General features: G+C 33.5%; 1 protein-coding gene across 1 annotated transcript in view; it reads left to right on the forward strand.

The window, feature by feature from the left end:
- The window catches only part of nrxn1b (neurexin 1b), a gene marked incomplete at its 5' end in the record, with an annotated part of 604,334 nt that overhangs the window by 416,294 nt on the left and 177,345 nt on the right, over positions 1-10,695 (forward strand).

A 10,695-nucleotide genomic window follows, 5' to 3' on the forward strand; every position in this document is an offset into this window, starting at 1 on the left:
TGCTTTTGGATGAAGTTCTTGCATGGAAAAGGGAAAAGCAGCACAGGGTCTATCTAGGGTTGTGCAATATGATGCATTGATGAAATAAAAAGTCTGTGCTGTATTGTTTATTTTTCAGAGCCACAAAATACATTGTATAATTGGTATAATTTGTCTTCAATTAAATGAGAGCAATACTAGATGGGAATGCAGACAGAAACATGAACGAGAAAGTTGCAATCTTGCAAATGCGATGTTTACATTTTGCATTGTATTTGGAGGGGGACTTTTCTTGCATAAAAAAATGAAATAAAATATAAAGACAGGGTCTTCTTAAGTTGTGCATTATGATGCATGGATGAAACATAAAATCTATGCTCACAAAATGCTTATATGTATAATTTGTCATAATTTATATGAGCACAATATTACACGTCATTACAGGGATGCAGACAGAAACATGAAGAAAGTTGCAATCATGAAAGTACGTTTATTCATTCATTCATTTATTATATTTTTAGCTTAGTCCTTTTATTAATCAGGGGTCACCACAGCGGAATGAACCGCCAACTTATCCAGCACATGTTTAACCCTTTGCATTTTATTTAGCCATATATATATATAATGAATTTTATGTTTTGGGATGGGGAACATTAGAAATGCAGAGAGCAAAGTGACAGGGTCTTTGTTAACGATATGGAGGGGACTTTGATTTGTTTTGGGGGGTTTATTGGTCACTTGACTTATTTATTGAAATCTAAATCTTGGAAGTTCTTGCATTTAAAAAAATAATTTAAATCTTGTGCAATGTATAAGATGCATGGATGAAATAAAAAGTCTATTGTTTCCTATCATGCTGAATTTATTTCATGCTTCTTGATTAATTTTTTGCATGGGAAAAGGGAAAAGCAGCACAGGGTCTATCTAGGGTTGTGCAATATGATGCATTGATGAAATAAAAAGTCTGTGCTGTATTGTTTATTTTTCAGAGCCACAAAATACATTGTATAATTGGTATAATTTGTCTTTAAATAAATGAGAGCAATACTAGATGGGAATGCAGACAGAAACATGAACGAGAAAGTTGCAATCTTGCAAATGCGATGTTTACATTTTGCATTGTATTTGGAGGGGGACTTTTATTTGTTTCAAGGGTTTTTGGTCGCTTGACTTTATTGAAATAAAAATCTTGGAAGTTTTTGCATGAAAAAATGAAATAAAATATAAAGACAGGGTCTTCTTAAGTTGTGCATTATGATGCATGGATGAAACATAAAATCTATGCTCACAAAATGCTTATATGTATAATTTGTCATAATTTATATGAGCACAATATTACACGTCATTACAGGGATGCAGACAGAAACATGAAGAAAGTTGCAATCATGAAAGTACGTTTATTCATTCATTCATTTATTATATTTTTTGCTTAGTCCTTTTATTAATCAGGGGTCACCACAGTGGAATGAACCGCCAACTTATCCAGCACATGTTTAACCCTTTGCATTTTATTTAGCCATATATATATATTATTATTATTATTATTATTATTATTATTATTATTATTAATTTTATGTTTTGGGATGGGGAACATTATAAATGCAGAGAGCAAAGTGACAGGGTCTTTGTTGACGTTATGGAGGGGACTTTTATTTGTTTTGGGGGGTTTATTGGTCACTTGACTTCTTTAATGAAATCTAAATCTTGGAAGTTCTTGCATTTAAAAAAAAGTTTAAATCTTGTACAATGTATTTGATGCATGGATAAAATAAAAAGTCTATTGTTTCCTGTCATGCTGAATTTATTTCATGCTTTTGGATGAAGTTCTTGCATGGGAAAAATAGAAAAGCAGCACAGGGTCAATCTAGGGTTGTGCAATATGAAGCATTGATGAAATAAAACGCCTGTGCGCTATTGTTTATTTTGTAGAGCTACAAAATACATTGTATAATTTATCATCATTGATATGAGCGCAATATTACACAGGGATGCAGACAAAAACAATTTGCAAATGCAGTGTTTACATTTTGCACTGTATTTAGCCATTTATTTACATACATTATACTACAATGTGATGTATATTGTTAACAGGATGCAAGATGGCATATTAGGTTGTAAGATTTTTGCTCTATTAGTTATTTCATAATTTGCAATGGAGAAAGGTTAGAAATGCAGAGCGCAAAATGACAGGGTCTTTGTGGAAGGCATGGAGGGGGACTTTTATTTGTATTGGGTGGGGTAGGGGGTGAGGGGTGGTCACTTGACTTCAAATTAAATTTTGGATGAAGTTATTGCATTAAAAAAGACAGGGTCTTTCTAGAGTTTTGCAATATGATGCATGGATGAGATAAAAAGTCTGCTCACAAAATACATTTTGCCATCCTTTATATCAAAGCATTATTACAGGGATGCAGACAGAAACATTAATAAGAAAGTTGCAATCTGGAAAATGCAATGCTTACATTTAGCATTTTATGTAGATATTTTTTGTAATTTTTTTAAATGTTGGATCTGTAATCACTATTTTTCTGAAAAGTGTTTTATATTTTATTAATATTTATTTCATATGTCACATTTTTATTAACACATTTGCCCTGAGAGAAATATGATCACGAGTAGATGTATGAAGATATATTCTTTAAATTTTTAAACTAGAAATATTCCTTTACATGTACTCTATATATATATATATATACATATATTTATTTATTTATTTATTTATATATATATATATATATATATATATATATATATATATATTAGGGCTGTAACGATACACCAAACCCACGATTCGTATCACGATTTTTGACCCACGATTCGGTTCGTATCACGATTTTTATTTTATTTTTTCGTGTGGGGTGGGAAAAAAAAGATTTTTAAAACTATTTTATATTAAATAACATTGGAAAAATCTTTATAAACTAAACATCAAAGAACAATATTAATTATGCAAATTATTAACAATATAAATAGCCATATATAAAATAAATAAATAGCCAAAGTCACTTCTGTTTTCTTTGTAACAAAATACTGTTGAAAAACCAAACAGAACTAAACTCCATTGTGTAGATGGTTCAAGCATGTTGAAAATTATTTTTCAATCAAGTTCTCTTACATAGAAAAAGTAAATTAAATAGCTACTAGGGATGCTCATTTCGTTAATTTTGCTAACCGACAACCGCCGCTCATTAATCGGTTATTAACGGTGAACTGGTCAGATTACAATTAATTTTATATTAAACAAATTGACGTGTCTATTTTGTGTCTGACACATTAAATATTGCATTTTAAAATACTGATTTATTTTTATATATTAATAGCGGAACAGAACAACAGAGCATCTTCACGCACCTGCAGTGTTTAGCACAGAAGAGCAGAATAATCTAAATAAAATGAATAAAATAAATAGGACTGCCCTAAATTATTTTCACTTAAATAATTAATTTATATTACAAAACGAAAATACTGACTGATTCTTTTTAATAACCGGCATGGGCTTTTTTTTTCCAATCATATGTTTTTTTCTTCCGTCAAATAAAAATAGTTGACTTCCTCAAATTGCTCGCTCCACGGAAAATATGCATTTATTTAATGCCCCTCTGTTATTATTATAATCACAAAACCTTTTACATTTTTAATAAAAATCATTATTTTAAAGATTATGTCCTGATATAGCCTATGGTTTCCTCTCTCTCCCTCGCGGTTCAAGTGCGCGCGCTGCGTGATTAAAAGACAGCAACAACGCGCGCATATGTAGACTTTTTGTAAACAGTTTTGTTGTTTAAATATGATATTGCATTAATCTGCGTACATGCTTTAAGCTGTAAAATAAAAAGTAAAGCCTATTTGTTGCGTTTATTACGCAGATCCAGGTCAACATAAGCGCTGCAGCATCAACAGGTCTGTATCAAACAGCATATTCTTCTTCCATTTTGCTTCTTTGGCAAATGTGTCTGTAGGCACGGGTTATACGTTATCATCCCGCAAATTAAGTATGCCTTGCAGTTAAACAAGTGGCCGAAAACGAGGCACACCTCACTGCCTTTACGTTGACAAGGAAAAAAGAAGAGGCGCGGTCCTCTTATAAACGACTGAATCAGCCGGGTATCGATTGTGCAAAAGTTTTGCTGTCTGTGTTGTTACAATAGCAATATTTAATACTATTGTGATATTCAAGATAGGTATATTCATACAGCTCTGGATAACTTAAAACAACGATTAGACCTTCAGAGCGGTGTTAATGCGTCCTGAAGTAAAGCGAAACGGCTATAAACTCCAGCAAGATAGACTGATTATATGCAGAGCCATATACCTTTATAAAGTAGGCTATAACTATAGAAACTGTGTTCATCTTAACTTAAAGCTTCGTCGTGTTTTCTGACCTCACGCACCTGTCAGTCAGCACTCTCAAAGGTTCAAACAGAAAGCGCACAGCACGGTTACAGAAAAGTTTGGCTGTTACCTGACATCTGGTGAACGGCCATCCCTCTCTGCGCAGCCACATTAACAGTGTGAGCAAATCATCGTATGCGCTGAAAATCCGGCCGCTTTGACAGCATTGGCAATGTTTCTGGCGTTGTCTGTTGTCAAGCGGGGTTAAGTTGGTTTTGTTTTTGATATTCCTGACACATTCAGACGGCCCCTTACTAAGAGCTCCGTGCGAGCTCTCCCAGCTAAATATTGCGAGGGCTTAAACGGAGCAGTGCTTGTTATGTCTAACGAAAAAAAAGTGTTAATTAGCTCAACTTTTGCAGGCACGCGTGACGTTATTGGAAAGGTAGTCACGGGGTGTGTCGCGATTCTCCCTTATCACACCGCGACACAGGATCGTAGATCTGAGTGTCGCGATTTCGATTTTATATCGTGTATCGTTACAGCCCTAATATATATATATATATATATATATATATATATATATATATATATATATATATATATATATATATGTGTGTGTGTGTGTGTGTGTGTGTGTGTGTGTGTGTGTGTGTGTGTGTGTGTGTGTGTGTGTGTGTGTGTGTGTGAACTATTTGATTGAATCAGGATATAAGATGGTGGCACGATACCTCAGTGGTTAGCACTGTGGCCTCACAGCAAGAAGGTCATTGGTTCGAGTCTCGGCTGGGTCAGTTGGTGTTTCTGTGTGGAGTTAGCATGTTCTCCCCGTGTTGGCGTGGGTTTCCTCCGGGTGCTCCGGTTTCCCCCACAGTCCAAACACATGCGCTATTGGGGAAATTTATGAACTAAATTGGCCATATGAGTGTGTGTTTGAATAAGTGTGTATGGGTGTTTTCCAGTGTTGGGTTGCAGCTGAAAGGGCATCGGCTGTGTAAAACATATGCTGGTTAGGGGTTCTTTCCGCTGTGGTATCCCCTGATGAATAAGGGACTAAGCCGAAAGAAAATGAACGAATGAGGATATGAGTTGACTCGCAGTATACTGTGATTTTGGTTATGTTGTGTTTTGGGATGGGGAAGGTTAGAAATGACAGATTTAACTTCTGGCTGAATCCTGCATTAGATCAGAGTTTGTGTTTCATTTCACCTAATGATGACATTAATGTGTGTGCACTTTAATAATAGGGGTAAAAAATGTCCCTATCGTCATTTTATTACCAATGTATTCTCAATTAATTACAGTATATTATAAACAGCTAACATTTTTGACAAGCTATACTTTCTTACATCAAAACAATGCAGTTTCTAGTCCAAATTTCTAAAGATTCTTAAATCAAGAAGAATTTTCTGGACAAGTTTAAAATATTGTTTGGTTTTCAGAAATAATGAGTCAAAATGGAATGAAGCAAAGACATTTTTGCAGTGTCAATCTGTGAATTGAATGCATATTATCTTGTTTGCAGCAATATTGAAAATACACTAGTAAAATGTTTAATTGCATATATTTAATCTCAGATACCCTGAAATACACTGAAATAAATAATAATACTCATAAATGAAAATTCTGTTTACTCAACCTTTGCTTAGCCCAAACCTTTATGAGTTTCTTTCTTCTGTAAAACACACAAAAAAAGATATTTAGAAAAATGCTGAAAACTGGTAACCATTGACTTTCATAGTATTTGTTTTTTCTATTATGCAAGACAATGGTTACAGGTTTCCAACATTCTTCAAAATATCTTCTTTGAGGTAAAACAGAAGACAGAATCTCATAAAAGTTTGGAAACACTTGAGGAAGAGTAAATAAATAAGGTGAACTGCCCCTTTAAGCGTCAAGCCTGTTACAAGATAATGCATTCCAAACATATTTGATGGCGTTACTGTGCGTCACATGCAAACAAGACGTTTTTTGCAATGTAAAGAACATGCAATGAATAGACATCCTGACAGATCATGCACATTATGCATCCAGCGTAACGTGTCAGCAACAAAACCAACGACAATGCATCCGTCTTAATGAAAGGCCTTTCTGGACAAAAGGAGATGCTGAAAAGCTGAAAAGACTTCTCCGTACTTGCTTTAGTGCACACTCTTTCACTGCTCCCCCTTGTGGAGGACAATAAACTGCAACTCTGCCAAAAGTTTGTTTAGACTTATAGCTGAGGGCAAAAGTATTTGCAATATTTTATGTGAATTATTTCCCAAATGATGCTTAACAGAGCAAGCATTGTTCACAGTGTTTCCTCTAATGTTTGTTCTTCTGGAGAAAGTCTTATTTGTTTTATTTGGGCTAGAATAAAAGCAGTTTTTAATAGTTTTAAAGCCATGTTAAGCTCAATATTATTCGCTCCTTCAGCATTAATTGTTGTTGGATTGTCTCCAGAACAAACCACTGTTATACAATGACTTGCCTAATTACCCTAACTTTACCCTAATTACCCTAGTGAAGCCTTTACATGTCACTGTAAGCTGAACACTAGTGTCTTGAAGAATATCTAGTCTAATATTATGTGCTGTCATCATGACAGAGATAAAAGAAATCAGTTTTTAGTTATTAAACTTCTTACGTTCATAAATGTGTTTAAACATCTCTCTTTTAAATAGAAATTAGGGAATAAATATAAAAGAGTTATCATTTACCAATAGTTCTGACTTTAACTGTAGTTCCCTGCACTGACCACTAGGCCTGTAGGATATTGGAAAAACAATAATATTGCAATATTTTGTTTTTCTGCAAGATATTTTACGATAATTTAACTTTATGGCTTGAATTGAATTTTTTTCTGGGGGAAAGAATTCATCATTTTATGCTAATTAGGATTGTTCTGCATAACACATAATAATCTAATTACAAGCATAGATAAATGCACAGAAGCAAAGATGCAAATGAAATAAACAGCACTTTTCTGATTGACGCAGAAGTTGTCGAGAATTCAGACACACAATACTCAGTAGTGCTCCAATTCACTTGCTTCATTCACTCCTTCAAGTGGACTATATTAGTGGACTAATGTAGGGTATAGTGAATGAGGGTCTAAGGTGCAATTTTGAATACAGCAATTTAGTTTTTGTAACACTATAAGTGAAAACTTGTAATTCATTTATTTATTTAGTTCGTTTTATATATTAATTTATTTTTTTTATGTTTATTAATTATTTATTTTAATTGTTATTATTTTGTTTATTAATTATTTTATTTCAATTTATTTAATTTTTAAATTTATTAACATTTTTATTAACTTTTTTTATTTAATTTTCTAATTTTAATTTATTTTTGTAATTTAATTTATTTAAAATTTTTATATTATTTGCATTAATTAATTTATTATTATTTATTTACATGTTTTATTTATTTTACTTTTTTATTTATTTTAATTTAAAAAAATTAATTTAATTTAAATTTTTTTTTATTTTGATACAATTTTTTATTTTATTTGATTATTTTAGATTTTATATGAATTTTTCCACCCGTCTGCAATATGTTGCAAATACTATAATCGTGATAACGGTAGTTTTGCAATATATTCCAGCTTTTCCTGTGAATAGAGTTAACCTTGAGCTCACCTCCTCTATTCGCCTTCTACCACACTAGATTTCTGTTTAGTCCTCAGTTCCAGCAAATGTGTAGATGCATGAGTTTTATTATGGCTTTTTATGGCAAGTCGCTCGAGTAAATTGTGGTTCTGATTACAGCTGATGAGGAATTATTTTAACCTCAAGACCCAATGAACATCTGCGCTTGTGTAGTGTACAGTTGTACATGTATAATGTCAATTGTGCAAATGGCTATGATAAGAGACAGGTGCCAAAATAGATATATATTGTTGTTGTGGCTTTATTAATGCTAAGCAGAAAACACAATCACTGTGGATGTGATATGGCTAGTCTTGTCAAACAAACAAATAAATAAACAACATCAGGCTTTCTGAAGATACTTAAGAGTGTAGATTTAGCAAAACACCAGTTACATAGCAAGGCTGCTTCCAAGAAAACAGATAGGCCTATTTGGTCTGCAGTTAACTTACTGCAAATGACAAACTTCTGGCACATTTACATTTGCTCTGTAAACACTGGCATATTTAATACATGACTGTAATAAAAACATTAGTAATCATTAATACCAAACTATCAGAGAAATTAATGTAGGCTAGCGAATTCATGATATTTTCCTCAATTCATTAGTTCAAAATGGCCTGTCAAAAAATAAACAAATCATGGTACTTTCAATCAAAGTCCCCTTTAGTATTCTATAGTCTTTGTTTCAATAGTGTGACATTTAATGGCGCATTTCTAAACATTGACATTTCTGATGAAAGACAGGTGTCGTGTGTGCTTATCGCGATATTTCGCGTTACCTGAGTCGCAGCTGCAGGTTGTATCCTGATAAACATCGCTGTAATCACTGAAAATCCATTTAACGATCGTTTTGAGTTGATTTTGGACAATATTTAACTATTTTGCTTCTTTTCGTAATTAGCGTTTATTTGGCGTTATTGATTTACTCCATTAAGTGATTACAGACCCACAAACCGATGTACCCAACCCATTCAAATGATTCATTGAATCGACTCAATTGAACAATTGACCAATCGGCATTAGTACGTCATACTAGCACTTGGAATTTTAATTTAAGTGACCTACATTTCATGAATACAATTCTAAAAATAAGTTATTTGCTCTATTTGAGTGATAAAAGTAAACAGAGCCAAATCAGAAGTGAATTTCGGAACTGTTAGTACTAAATGAATCGGATGCGTCACATGAATCGGTTGAGTAAATGATTCAGTAACTCCTAATTAGGTTATTTGTCGACACCTGTTGGTTGTAAAGTTTCTTTAAAATACAAAAATGTATGTAAATAATATTTTTATAAAACATTAATCTTATACAAGACGAGGCAGTGGCGCAGTAGGTAGTGCTGTCGCCTCACAGAAGAAGGTTGCTGGTTTGAGCCTCGGCCGGGTCAGTTGGCGTGTCTGTGTGGAGTTTGCATGTTCTCCCCGTGTTGATGTGGGTTTCCCCCAAAAACATGTGGTACAGGTGAATTGGGTAGGCGAAATTGTTCGTAGTGTATCAGTGTGAATGAGTGTGTATGGATGTTTCCAAGAGATGGGTTGCAGCTGGAAGGGCATCTGCTGCGTAAAACTTATGCTGGATAAGTTGGTGGTTCATTCTGCTGTGGTGACCCCAGATTAATAAAGGGACTGAGCCGAAAAGGAAAATGAATGAATGAATAATCTTATCAAATTAAATGTGGAGGTAATTGTTTTGGAATTTGGTGTGTGTGTGTGTGTGTGTGTGTGTGTGTGTGTGTGTGTGTGTGTGTGTGTGTGTGTGTGTGTTGCATGGGTTACATTTTCGCAAAATTCCCTATATTACAATTGTCTTTTTTCAATTAAAATATCTGACAAGATGTTTTTAAAAGAGAGAATTTTAAGTTTTGGCTGAACTCTTTAAGTCTTGTGTGTCGAGCTGTTCTCAGTCAATAGGCCTATTAAATTACTGAAAGAGCTGCCGTTTATTTTGTATTTTTATTAGTGTATTTTATGTTTTAAAAGTAACTTCAAAGTAACGTAATCAGTAATCTGATAACTATTTACATGAAGTAATTAGTAATGTAATCTGCTTACAATTTTACAGCACTGGTCAATTTGTAATCTATTACTTTTTAAAAGTAACTTACCAAAACACTGGTAGTTATAAACAAATGATAATGAAATTTCTAACATTCTTCAAAATATATTTTGTGTTCAGCAGAGGAAAGAAACTCAAACTCGTTCAGAACAATGAGTGAATGATGACAATCTGCTCTTTATGTTAGCCATTTTTAAGTACATCAAGTTTCCATTGTGAAACGTCCTAACATTTGGTATTTTTGAAAACCTCTAAATTCGCTCTGTACCGAACATATATACTTATAATTGTGATACAAACAGTCTCAGAGAAATTCACTAAAATGTAAAATCAACTACAGTGGAAAGTGAGTGATTTCCTCGCTGTATTTGCATGTCTCCACCGCCGGGTGTCCTCAGTGAGCGCTTCATTATCATCCAGCGCATCAGGTGGTTCAGCTGATTAAAGTTTTGTAACGCGTATCTTTTCCTATTAGCTTACTTTCACCATTTTATTTTACATAACTGAATATTACACATGTATTTGACACAAAAACACAAAGATTTCGTGAGCGTAGAAGTGAGAGAAAGAGCCGCCATCTTGTCCCGTTTTTTCCAGAGGCAGGGAAGAGGTAAATCTAAATGGGATACAGCTGCGGATACTCACATCAATAAGGCATAATATTTCTGACACTCTACAGCATTAATTA

Source organism: Danio rerio, chromosome 13 (assembly GCF_052040795.2).
Source record: "Danio rerio strain M-AB ecotype USA chromosome 13, GRCz13ab, whole genome shotgun sequence".
Classification (NCBI taxonomy): domain Eukaryota; kingdom Metazoa; phylum Chordata; class Actinopteri; order Cypriniformes; family Danionidae; genus Danio; species Danio rerio.